This window comes from Triticum urartu, chromosome 6, assembly GCF_003073215.2.
Source record: "Triticum urartu cultivar G1812 chromosome 6, Tu2.1, whole genome shotgun sequence".
Lineage (NCBI taxonomy): Eukaryota > Viridiplantae > Streptophyta > Magnoliopsida > Poales > Poaceae > Triticum > Triticum urartu.
The window spans coordinates 13,738,646-13,752,965 of record NC_053027.1 but is presented as its reverse complement, the minus strand read 5'-3'; positions in this window follow the sequence as shown (position 1 = coordinate 13,752,965).

Sequence of the window (14,320 nt, the reverse complement as noted above, 5' to 3'; positions counted from 1 at the left end):
AACAACTCTTTGTCCATGGTCAGGAAACATAACCATCTTTGATTAACGAGCTAGTCAAGTAGAGGCATACTAGTGACACTCTGTTTGTCTATGTATTCACACATGTATTATGTTTCCGGTTAATACAATTCTAGCATGAATAATAAACTTTTATCATGATATAAGGAAATAAATAATAACTTTATTATTGCCTCTAGGGCATATTTCCTTCAGTCTCCCACTTGCACTAGAGTCAATAATCTAGATTACACAATAATGATTCTAACACCCATGGAGCTTTGGTGCTGATCATGTTTTGCTCGTGGAAGAGGCTTAGTCAACGGGTCTGCTACATTCAGCTCCGTATGTATCTTGCAAATCTCTATGTCTCCCACTTGGACTAGATCCCGGATGGAATTGAAGCGTCTCTTGATGTGTTTGGTTCTCTTGTGAAATCTGGATTCCTTTGCCAAGGCAATTGCACCAGTATTGTCACAAAAGATTTTCATTGGACCCGATGCACTAGGTATGACACCTAGATCGGATATGAACTCCTTCATCCAGACTCCTTCGTTTGCTGCTTCCGAAGCAGCTATGTACTCCGCTTCACATGTAGATCCCTCCATGACGCTTTGTTTAGAACTGCACCAACTGACAGCTCCACCGTTTAATGTAAACACGTATCCGGTTTGCAATTTAGAATCGTCCGGATCAGTGTCAAAGCTTGCATCAACGTAACCGTTTACAATGAGCTCTTTGTCACCTCCATATACAAGAAACATATCCTTAGTCCTTTTCAGGTATTTCAGGATGTTCTTGACCGCTGTTCAGTGATCCACTCCTGGATTACTTTGGTACCTCCCTGCTAGACTTATAGCAACGCACACATCAGGTCTGGTACACAGCATTGCATACATGATAGAGCCTATGGCTGAAGCATAGGGAACATCTTTCATTTTCTCTCTATCTTCTGCAGTGGTCGGGCATTGAGTCTGACTCAACTTCACACCTTGTAACACAGGCAAGAACCCTTTCTTTGCTTGATCCATTTTGAACTTCTTCAAAATCTTGTCAAGGTATGTGCTTTGTGAAAGTCCAATTAAGCGTCTTGATCTATCTCTATAGATCTTTATGCCTAATATGTAAGCAGCTTCTCCGAGGTCTTTCATTGAAAAACTCTTATTCAAGTATCCCTTTATGCTATCCAGAAATTCTATATCATTTCCAATCAGTAATATGTCATCCACATATAATATCAGAAATGCAGGCTTCTCCGAAAGTCTGTATAAAACCAAATGCTTTGATCACACTATCAAAGCGTTTATTCCAACTCCGAGAGGCTTGCACCAGTCCATAAACGGATCGCTGGAGCTTGCACACTTTGTTAGCTCCCTTTGGATCGACAAAACCTTCCGGTTGCATCATATACAACTCTTCTTCTAAAAATCCATTCAGGAATGCAGTTTTGACATCCATCTGCCAAATTTCATAATCATAAAATGCGGCAATTGCTAACATGATTCGGACAGACTTAAGCATCGCTACGGGTGAGAAGGTCTCATCGTAGTCAACCCCTTGAACTTGTCGAAAACCTTTTGCGACAAGTCGAGCTTTGTAGACAGTAATATTACCATCAGCGTCAGTCTTCTTCTTGAAGATCCATTTATTCTCAATTGCTTGCCGATCATCGGGCAAGTCAACCAAAGTCCATACTTTGTTCTCATACATGGATCCCATCTCAGATTTCATGGCTTCAAGCCATTTTGCGGAATCTGGGCTCACCATCGCTTCTTCATAGTTCATAGGTTCATCATGATCTAGCAGCATGATTTCCAGAACAGGATTACCGTACCACTCTGGCGCGGACCTCACTCTGGTTGATCTACGAGGTTCAGTAGTATCTTGTCCTGAAGTTTCATGATCATTATCATTAGCTTCCTCACTAATTGGTGTAGGTGTCGCAGAAACAGTTTTCTGTGATGTACTACTTTACAATAAGGGAGCAGGTACAGTTACCTCATCAAGTTCTACTTTCCTCTCACTCACATCTTTCGAGAGAAACTCCTTCTCCAGAAAGTTTCCGAATTTAGCAACAAAAGTCTTGCCTTCGGATCTGTGATAGAAGGTGTATCCAATAGTTTCCTTTGGATATCCTATGAAGACACATTTCTCCGATTTGGGTTCGAGCTTATCAGGTTGAAGCTTTTTCACATAAGCATCGCAGCCCCAAACTTTTAGAAATGACAACTTTGGTTTCTTGCCAAACCATAGTTCATAAGGCGTCGTCTCAACGGATTTTGATGGTGCCCTATTTAACGTGAATGCGGCCGTCTCTAAAGCATAACCCCAAAACGATAGCGGTAAATCAGTAAGAGACATCATAGATCGCACCATATCTAGTAAAGTACGATTACGACGTTCGGACACACCATACGCTGTGGTGTTCCGGGTGGCGTGAGTTGCGAAACTATTCCGCATTGTTTCAAATGTACACCAAACTCGTAACTCAAATATTCTCCTCCACGATCAGATCGTAGAAACTTTATTTTCTTGTTACGATGATTTTCAACTTCACTCTGAAATTCTTTGAACTTTTCAAATGTTTCAGACTTATGTTTCATTAAGTAGATATACCCATATCTGCTTAAGTCATCTGTGAAGGTGAGAAAATAACGATATCCGCCACGAGCCTCAATATTCATTGGACCACATACATCTGTATGTATGATTTCCAACAAATCTGTTGCTCTCTCCATAGTACCGGAGAACGGTGTTTTAGTCATCTTGCCCATGAGGCACGGTTCGCAAGTACCAAGTGATTCATAATCAAGTGGCTCCAAAAGTTCATCAGTATGGAGTTTCTTCATGCGCTTTACACCGATATGACCTAAACGGCAGTGCCACAAATAAGTTGCACCATCATTATCAACTCTGCATCTTTTGGCTTCAACATTATGAATATGTGTGTCACTACTATCGAGATTCAATAAGAATAGACCACTCTTCAAGGGTGCATGACCATAAAAGATATTACTCATATAAATAGAACAACCATTATTCTCTGATTTAAATGAATAACCGTCTCGCATTAAACAAGATCCAGATATAATGTTCATGCTCAACGCTGGCACCAAATAACAACTATTTAGGTATAATACTAATCCCGAAGGTAGATGTAGAGGTAGCGTGCCGACCGCGATCACATCGACTTTGGAACCGTTTCCCACGCGCATCGTCACCTCGTCCTTAGCCAATCTTCGCTTAATCCGTAGTCCCTGTTTCGAGTTGCAAATATTAGCAACAGAACCAGTATCAAATAACCAGGTGCTACTGCGAGCATTAGTAAGGTACACATCAATAACATGTATATCACATATACCTTTGTTCACCTTGCCATCCTTCTTATCCTCCAAATACTTGGGGCAGTTCCGCTTCCAGTGACCAGTCTGCTTGCAGTAGAAGCACTCAGTTTCAGGCTTAGGTCCAGACTTGGGTTTCTTCTCTTGAGCAGCAACTTGCTTGCTGTTCTTCTTGAAGTTCCCCTTCTTCTTCCCTTTGCCCTTTTTCTTGAAACTAGTGGTCTTGTTGACCATCAACACTTGATGCTCCTTTTTGATTTCTACCTCCGCAGCTTTCAGCATTGCGAAGAGCTCGGGAATAGTTTTATTCATCCCTTGCATATTATAGTTCATCACGAAGCTCTTGTAGCTTGGTGGCAGTAATTGGAGAATTCTGTCAATGATGCAATCATCTGGAAGATTAACTCCCATCTGAATCAAGTGATTATTATACCCAGACATTTTGAGTATATGCTCACTGACAGAACTGTTCTCCTCCATCTTGCAGCTATAGAACTTATTGGAGACTTCATATCTCTCAATCCGGGCATTTGCTTGAAATATTAACTTCAACTCCTGGAACATCTCATATGCTCCATGACGTTCAAAACGTCGTTGAAGTCCCGATTCTAAGCCGTAAAGCATGGCACACTGAACTATCGAGTAGTCATCAGCTTTGCTCTGCCAGACGTTCATAACATCTGGTGTTGCTCCAGCAACAGGCCTGGCACCCAGCGGTGCTTCCAGGACGTAATTCTTCTGTGCAGCAATGAGGATAATCCTCAAGTTACGGACCCAGTCCGTGTAATTGCTACCATCATCTTTCAACTTTGCTTTCTCAAGGAACGCATTAAAATTCAACGGAACAACAGCACGGGCCATCTATCTACAATCAAACATACATAAGCAAGATACTATCAGGTACTAAGTTCATGATAAATTTAAGTTCAATTAATCAAATTACTTAAAGAACTCCCACTTAGATAGACATCCCTCTAATCCTCTAAGTGATCACATGATCCAAATCAACTAAACCATGTCCGATCATCACGTGTGATGGAGTAGTTTCATTGGTGAACATCACTATGTTGATCATATCTACTATATGATTCACGCTCGACCTTTCGGTCTTCGTGTTCCGAGGCCATATCTGCATATGCTTGGCTCGTCAAGTATAACCTGAGTATTCCGCGTGTGCAACTGTTTTGCACCCGTTGTATTTGAACGTAGAGCCTATCACACCCGATCATCACGTAGTGTCTCAGCACGAAGAACTTTCGCAATGGTGCATACTTAGGGAGAACATTTCTTGATAATTTTAGTGAGAGATCATCTTATAATGCTACAGTCAATCAAAGCAAGATAAGATGCATAAAAGATAAACATCACATGCAATCAATATAAGTGATATGATATGGCCATCATCATCTTGTGCCTGTGATCTCCATCTCCGAAGCACCGTCATGATCTCCATCGTCACCGGCGCGACACCTTGATCTTCATCGTAGCATCGTTGTCGTCTCGCCAATCTTATGCTTCCATGACTATCGCTACCGCTTAGTGATAAAGTAAAGCATTACAGCGCGATTGCATTGCATACAACAAAGCGACAACCATATGGCTCCTGCCAGTTGCCGATAACTCGGTTACAAAACATGATCATCTCATACAATAAAATTCAGCATCATGTCTTGACCATATCACATCACAACATGCCCTGCAAAAACAAGTTAGACGTCCTCTACTTTGTTGTTGCAAGTTTTACATGGCTGCTACGGGCTTAAGCAAGAACCAATCTTACCTACGCATCAAAACCACAACGATAGTTTGTCAAGTTGGTGTTGTTTTAACCTTCGCAAGGACCGGGCGTAGCCACACTTGGTTCAACTAAAGTTGGAGAAACTGTCACCCGCAAGCCACCTATGTGCAAAGCACGTCGGGAGAACCGGTCTCGCGTAAGCGTATGCGTAATATCGGTCCGGGCCGCTTCGTCCAACAATACCTCCGAACCAAAGTACGACATGCTAGTAAGCAGTATGACTTATATCGCCCACAACTCACTTGTGTTCTACTCGTGCATATAACATCAACACATAAAACCTAGGCTCGGATGCCACTGTTGGGGAACGCAGTAATTTAAAAAAAATTCCTACGCACACGCAAGATCATGGTGATGCATAGCAACGAGAGGGGAGAGTGTGATCTACGTACCCTTGTAGATCGACAACGGAACCGTTTGGTTGATGTAGTCGTACGTCTCCACGGCCCGACCGATCAAGCACCGAAACTACGGCACCTCCGAGTTCTAGCACACGTTCAGCTCGATGACGATCCCCGGACTCCGATCCAGCAAAGTGTCGGGGAAGAGTTCCGTCAGCACGACGACGTGGTGACGATCTTGATGTACTACTGTCGCAGGGCTTCGCCTAAGCACCGCTACAATATTATCGAGGACTATGGTGGCAGGGGGCGCCGCACACGGCTAAGAATATGATCACGTGGATCAACTTGTGTTTCTCTGGGGTGCCCCTGCCTCCGTATATAAAGGCTCAAGGGGGGTGCGGCCGGCCTAGGAGAGGCGCGCCAGGAGGAGTCCTACTCCCTCCGGGAGTAGGACTCCCCCCCCCCAATCCTAGTTGGAATAGGATTCGCGAGGTGGAAAAGAGAGAGAGAGAAGGAGGGGGGCGCCGGCCCCCTCTCTCCTTGTCCTATTCGGACTAGGGGGGAGGGGCGCGCGGCCTAGCCCTGGCCGCCTCTCCTCTTCTTCCACTAAGGCCCATATAGCTCCCGGGGGGTTCCGGTAACCTCCCGGTACTCCGGTAAAATCCCGATTTCACCCGGAACACTTCCGAAATCCAAACATAGGCTTCCAATATATCAATCTTTATGTCTCGACCATTTCGAGACTCCTCGTCATGTCCGTGATCACATCCGAGACTCCGAACAACCTTCGGTACATCAAAACGTATAAACTCATAATGTAACTGTCATCGAAACCTTAAGCGTGCGGACCCTACGGGTTCGAGAACAATGTAGACATGACCGAGACATATCTCCGATCAATAACCAATAGCGGGACCTGGATTCCCATATTGGCTCCTACATATTCTACGAAGATCTTTATCGGTCAGACCGCATAACAACATACGTTGTTCCCTTTGTCATCGGTATGTTACTTGCCCGAGATTCGATCGTCGGTATCTCAATACCTAGTTCAATCTCGTTACCGGCAAGTCTCTTTACTCGTTCCGTAATACATCATCTCGCAACTAACTCATTAGTTGCAATGCTTGCAAGGCTTATGTGATGTGATTACCGAGAGGGCCCAGAGATACCTCTCCGACATTCGGAGTGACAAATCCTAATCTCGAAATACGTTAACCCAACATGTACCTTTGGAGACACCTGTAGAGCTCCTTTATAATCACCCAGTTACGTTGTGACGTTTGGTAGCACACAAAGTGTTCCTCCGGCACACGGGAGTTACATAATCTCATAGTCATAGGAACATGTATAAGTCATGAAGAAAGCAATAGCAACATACTAAACGATTGGTTGCTAAGCTAATGGAATGGGTCATGTCAATCAGATCATTCAACTAATGATGTGATCCCGTTAATCAAATAACAACTCTTTGTCCATGGTCAGGAAACATAACCATCTTTGATTAACGAGCTAGTCAAGTAGAGGCATACTAGTGACACTCTGTTTGTCTATGTATTCACACATGTATTATGTTTCCGGTTAATACAATTCTAGCATGAATAATAAACTTTTATCATGATATAAGGAAATAAATAATAACTTTATTATTGCCTCTAGGGCGTATTTCCTTCAGTTATGCCCCAGATGACGTTGCTACGGATGCAGCTAAGCAGGAGAAGTTTCTGGAAGGACTGAATGATGAGTTGAGCATGCAGTTGATGGTAGCAACCTTCAACAACTACCAGGAGTTGGTAGATCGTGCTCTTATGATTGAAGGGAAGCAGTAGCAAATTGAGAACCGTAAGAGGAAGTATGGACAAGGGAAGTACAATTCCGGAGCTCAGCAGAAACCACGTTTTACCCCTAGATCGGGAGGACATTTTCAGCATACCCAGGGAGGAGGTAGCTCGCACAATCATAATGGCCCCAAGAATGGTAATGGGAATGGAGTAAGCAACGACCAGAACCGTACCAACCCATCAACCCCAGCCAAGAGAGACCTGAGCCAAGTCACTTGCTTTAAGTGCCAGAACACCGGACATTATGCAAATGAATGTCCTGAATCCCATAATGGAAATGGCAATGGAAGCTCTGGGAAGAAGCCGAACCCTTTCAATAGGGGACAGGTGAACCACGTAAATGTGGAGGAGGTTGAAGCCCAGCCCGATGCAGTAATAGGTAAGTTTTTGGTTAAGTCTTTTACTGCAATCGTTCTTTTTGATACTGGTGCATCGCATTCATATATATCAAGGGAATTTGCGGATAAGTATAACCTGCCCACCAAAGTTCTTAGAACACCTATGTTAGTAAGCTCACCAGGAGCGGAGTACATGGCCAGTAAAGGATGTTTTCAAGTGCCATTGAGTATAGGTAGGCATGTGTTTCCCTCAGATTTAATCATTTTGGAATCACAAGGTTTGGATGTAATTCTGGGTATGGATTGGCTATCGATGTATGGAGGAAACATTGATTGCGCCAGTAAGTCGATTTTGCTCACCACCCCAGAAGGAAGAAGGATCAAGTATGTATCCCGGCATGTGCCGAAGAGGACTCAAGTAAATTCGTTAACAGGAGTTGTGCAAGAGGAAGTACCAGTGGTAAAGAATTTCCCTGAGGTGTTTCCAGAGGAATTGCCAGGCATGCCACCGGATAGAGACATTGAGTTTTTAATTGAGCTTTTGCCAGGCACAGGGCCAATATCTAAGAGACCATACAGGATGCCCGCAAAAGATTTGGAGGAGATTAAGAAGCAGATTAAGGAGTTACTGGATAAAGGATATATTCGCCCAAGTTCTTCGCCTTGGGGATCGCCAGTACTTCTAGTGGAGAAAAAGGATGGATCGTTAAGGATGGTTGTTGATTATCGGGGATTGAATGAAGTAACAATCAAGAACAAGTACCCACTACCAATGATCAATGATCTGTTTGACAGATTGCAAGGAGCTAAGGTATTTTCCAAGATCGATCTGCGATCAGGATACCATCAGTTGAAGATTCGAGAACAGGATATACCTAAGACGGCTTTTACCACCAGGTATGGGTTGTACGAGTACACCATTATGTCATTTGGACTGACTAACACACCTGCATATTTTATGAACATGATGAACAAAGTGTTTATGGAGTTTTTGGATAAGTTCGTCGTAGTGTTCATTAATGATATTCTAGTTTACTCGAAGACTGAAGAGGAGCATAAGGAACATTTGCGTTTGGTACTTGAGAAGCTCAGAGAACATCAGTTATATGCCAAGTTTAGCAAATGTGAATTTTGGTTGAAGGAAGTTGGATTCCTCGGACACGTTATATCCGGAGAAGGTATAGCAGTAGATCCCACCAAGGTTGACACTGTGACAAGTTGGGAAGCACCAACAACAGTTGGAGAGATCCGGAGTTTTCTTAGACTCGCAGGATACTACCAGAGATTCATTGAAAATTTCTCGAAGATTGCGAAACCTATGACGGAGTTGTTGAAGAAGGATACCAAGTTCAAATGGACTGAGGAATGTGAGGCCAGTTTCCAGGAGTTGAAGAAATGTTTGGTTACATCACCAGTGTTGATTCTGCCGGATCAGAACAAGGATTATGAGGTGTATTGCGACGCTTCACGTCGAGGACTTGGAGCAGTGCTTATGCAGGAAGGAAGAGTTGTTTCATATGCCTCACGACAGCTTAAGCCGCATGAGTTGAATTATGCCATGCATGATTTGGGGTTAGCAGCCGTAGTGCATGCATTGAAGACTTGGGGACATTTTCTCATTGAAAACCACTATGAAGTATACACGGATCACAAGAGTTTGAAGTATATTTTCACGCAAAAAGAGTTGAATCTCAGGCAAAGGAGATGGTTGGAGCTCATCAAGGATTATGATATGAGATTGCATTATCATCCCGGAAAGGCTAACGTAGTAGCATATGCGTTGAGCCGTAAAAGCCATGTCAACACTCGAATGATGGGAGATTTACCAAAGGAGTTAGCCGGGGATCTTCGTGAGCTATGTTTGGAGATAGTCCCGAGAGGCTATGTAGCAGCATTAGAGATTCAGTCTACTTTGATGGATAAGATCAGAGAAGCTCAGAAGACTGACAAGGAGGTTGCCTCTATAAAGGAGAAAATGAGCAAAGAAAAAGTTAAAGGATTTCGTGAGGACGAACATGATACCTTATGGTTTGAAGACCGTGTTTATGTGCCCAATGACCCGGAGATCAGGAAGTTAATTCTGCAAGAAGCCCATGATTCACCATATTCGATACACCCAGAAAATACCAAGATGTATTTGGATTTGAAGGATACTTTCTGGTGGACCGGAATGAAGAAGGATATTGCGGAGTATGTAGCAGTTTGCGATGTGTGTCAGAGAGTAAAGGCAGAGCATCAGAAGCCAGCGGGATTGCTACAGCCATTGCCAATACCCGAATGGAAGTGGGATAAGTTAGGCATGGATTTTATCACAGGATTGCCCAGAACACGTTCAGGCTATGACTCGATATGGGTTGTAGTCGATCGTTTGACAAAGGTAGCTCATTCCATTCCAGTGAAGACTACCTACACCAGTGCTAAGTTAGCAAAGATATACATGACCAAGATCGTATGTCTGCATGGAGTTCCAAGAAGCATTGTATCAGATAGAGGAACCCAGTTTACCTCAAAGTTCTGGAATCAGTTGCACGAAACTTTGGGTACCAGGCTAGAGTTCAGTACAGCTTTCCATTCACAGACAGATGGCCAGACCGAGAGAGTCAATCAGATTTTGGAGGATATGCTGAGAGCTTGTGCGCTAGATTATGGATCTAATTGGGACGACAATTTGCCATACGCAGAGTTCTCTTACAACAACAGTTATCAATCCAGTTTGAAGATGGCCCCTTTCGAAACCTTGTACGGAAGGAGGTGCAGGCCCCCATTGTCGTGGGATGAAGTTGGAGACCGACACTTGTTTGGACCAGATCTGATTAGGGAGTCTAAACAGAAGGTGAAATTGATTCGCGATAGGCTCAAGGTAGCCCAGTCCAGGCAGAAGAGCTACGCAGATTCGAAACGCAAGGAGACAGTTTACGAAGTCGGAGACCGAGTTTATCTTCGAGTATCTCCACTTCGAGGAGTTAAGCGCTTTGGGGTTAAGGGAAATTTAGCGCCACGTTTTGTAGGACCATACAAGGTTTTGGAGCGTATGGGAGAAGTGTCTACAAGTTGGAATTGCCCAAAGGATTGTCAGGAGTTCACGACGTGTTCCACGTTTCCCAGTTGAAGAAGTGCCATGTAGAGATGGCTGATATACCGCTGAGAGATACAGTGCCACTGGAAGCGATTCAGTTGGACAATGATTTGACCTATGAGGAGAAACCAGTCAAGATTCTTGAGTATGCCAGCCGAGTCACCCGCAACAAGGTTATCAGGTTTTGCAAAGTTCAGTGGAGCCACCACACGGAGGATGAAGCCACCTGGGAGCGAGAGGAAGATCTGTTGAAGGACCACCCTCACCTATTTTCTAACCAACCCAAATCTCGAGGGCGAGATTCATCTTAAGGGGGGTGGGTTTGTAACATCCCAAATTTTCAATTTGGAATGTTATACATTAGATCATCATTGAATATCATATTTTATTATATTTTGGTTGATCCTAGAAATTTCACGCAACTCAAGGACCCTCGGAGAGAGTTGGGGATTTCGTTATTTTCATATTTGAGTTTTCTCAAATTTTGAAAATAGGACCATTTGATTTTATTTATTTTATCTTCAATTATTTCTATCACTAACATATGAGAGAGGGAATAAAATGAATTTTCCAAAATAAAGAAATATTGAGAATTTAATAATAAAATCAAATAAGATTTTATTTTGGTTTTATTTGCTATTTTATTTGAAGCCGCCTCCCGGTCGGGCCCTTTATATAGCGCCGCCCCCCGGGCCGCCTCAACCCACCCGAGCGCCGCGCCCCCAAACCCTAGCCGTGCCCAGCCCCAGCCGCCGTCGCCGACGCCGCCGCCGCCGGACCCGCCGCCGAGGTTGACCCCGCCGCCGGTTTTTTTTTAGAAAACTGTTAGTTTTCGCCGATTTTCGTTCGTTTTTTAGTTTCCGTTTTTTTATTAAATCGGTTTTTTTCCGGTTTAGGTTAATTAGCAAGCGTTCTCTCGTTCGTTCATTTTAACGAACGCATTCATCGTTTAGATCCAGATAACAAACGTTCGTTCGTTAATCTGTTCGTCGTTTTTCTTTTTCTCGGATTATCCGCGATTATTTCTGATCGCGATTTCTGATCCGATTTTCGTTCTAGTATAACTTTTCGCTCGTTTATCGGAATCAGACGATTCAAGCGCCTGGAGTTTCGTCTCGAAACCCTCTTTCCGTTTAACCAACTCAAACAAGTTTTTGCTTCTGTAAAATTTGACCTATGTCCATAATAGTAAACGAAGCTTGTTTTCTTTTGCCGTTTGACTTTCGTTGCTTCGTTCGATTTGATTCTTTTTGCCAACCGGAGTTTTTAAGTTGAACTTTCTGGTTATATCTCTTATTTGAGTTTTACATGTGCATTAGATGAGTACTTATTGTATGCTTGTTTGTTTGCGATAGAGTACCCGGAGTGCGCCGCTTGCTACTTCGAATCGCTAGGTTTTGCGGATCATCGGCAAGGCAAGTAACACTTTGATCATACCTCCTACTACCCAGTTTTTATTGCATTAGATCAATCCTCAAACAATGCATGATTAGGATCTAACTAAATTGTGGGTTTTGGGAAGTAGATGAGGTAGAACCTATTACCTGTTTTATTATCAAACCCTGGGAGATACTTCTACGTTTGCTTATATTGCTATGCTATGCTAGTAGACGTGGATTGGCTGAGTGTATCCATGACAGATGTGAGATTGATAATTAATGGTTTATCTAAGGTGGCAACATAAACACACATCTGGGTGGATTGAGGCACCTGGGTATTCCAGCGATTGCCTGTTTTTCTTTTGGACCGCCACCCAGGCTCAAAGGGATCATGAGATTATTCATACTAGAAACTTCCGTGTGCAGCCACAAGCTACTATGGGCTCTAGCATAGTTGATTAAGTCGTCGAACTCTTACAGTGGTAGACTAGCAGATGTAGGGGAAAGTAGGTGTAACAGTCTACCCGATCGTAAGGTGCTAGCACTTCTGAAAGACTATGTCTCGGTCATCCGTTTCTCAAACACCATGTACTGCGAGAATCCCAACGAAGGAGATCAAGTCTTGTGGGGAAAAGTGCGCAAACCTCTGCAGAGTGTATAATCTAATCATGGTTAGCCGTGTCCCCGGTTATGGACAACCTGAGTATCTAGTACTTGGATTATCATGTGAATCTCATCATGTTACTTTAATTAATATTGTTGGGTTTTAATGTTGATGCTTAATTGGGATTGAGAGCGTGTCTACACTCTCAATGTTTAACAACTACCATGATAGTTAAATAAAATGTATTCCTTTGCAGTAGGGAAAAATTGGCTTTACGCAAAACTGTAACCATAGAGCTTTCCACCAGCCAAATATGCATATAGTTTAGCCTATTCTTTCATTACTCTCTATGTGTTACCTTGCCAGCATATTCCATGTGCTGACCCGTTTCGGGCTACAACGTTTATGTTGCAGACTTTTCAGACGACGAGTAAGGTGCCTTTAGGTCGTGGTTCTATACTCAGTGATGCCGTTGGAGTTGATGGACTCACTTATCTTCCAAGCCTTCCGTTGTTATCGTTATTAGATGGCCTTAAGCCATATTTATTGTAATAAGTTCTCTTTTGAGACACTCGTTGTAATAAGTGTGTGATTACTACTCTGTTATAAATCCTTCAAGTATTGTGCGGTGTCAGCATTACTGATCCAGGGATGACACTGAAGCACAGAGATTGGACTGTTTAAGGTCTGGTCGCTACACAGGTTGATTGTGAAGCCTATCTTCGATGAAATCAAGGAAAGAGCTGCAAACTTCGTCTCTTTTTCGATCCAGCATGTCGCAAGAGAAGCCAATTGCACGGCCGATCTTTGCGCAAAACATGCGACCACGCTTTCAGTTTCAGACGTCTGGTTGGACTCTTATCCATCCTTTTTAGTCAGCAGCTTCCTAGCTGATTGTAACCGGATTTCAATTGTGCAATAAAGCTCCTTATTTCGCGTAAAAAAAGGATATACTCCCTCCATCCCAAAATAAGTGAACTTTGTACTAAAGTTAGTATAGAGTTGAGTTACTTATTTTGGAAAAGAGGGAGTATTAGACAATATATTAATTCCATCACACACTAGTACTATTGGATCGAGCGCCGGCAATATCCAATTTCAGCAGCGAGGCCGGCTCTTTGTTCTTGTGCAGCTTTTTGCAGGGCATTTCTGACATAATTAAAGAAAGTTGTCTTGGATCGAGCGGCTCTTGATGAAGGCACTTTGCGGGTGAGGGTGATCTTGAGCAGGAGGGGTGTGAGTCTATTGGACAATAACTTGCATATGATCTTAGCAATGGAGTGTATAAGGCTGATTGGCCGAAAATCCTTGATCTTGGTGGCGGCATCAGATTTTGGCAGAAGAATTATATGGGCAGAATTGAGCAAGAACCACCACTTTCCCCTGAGAGAGAACAACTGATTGAGGGTGCAGATGAGATCAAACAGAAGCACATGTAACTTCACTCTGCAAGAAAAAGAGCATCACAAAGAGATCCTTAGGGTACAACGTTAACAGGCATCACAAGCATGTTCCCTTCACCTTATCATTGCTCATGGAGTAGATCAGTACTTGTCCTTGTTTTCCAAAATGCCTGATTAGTTCTATTTATTTATTCTACAA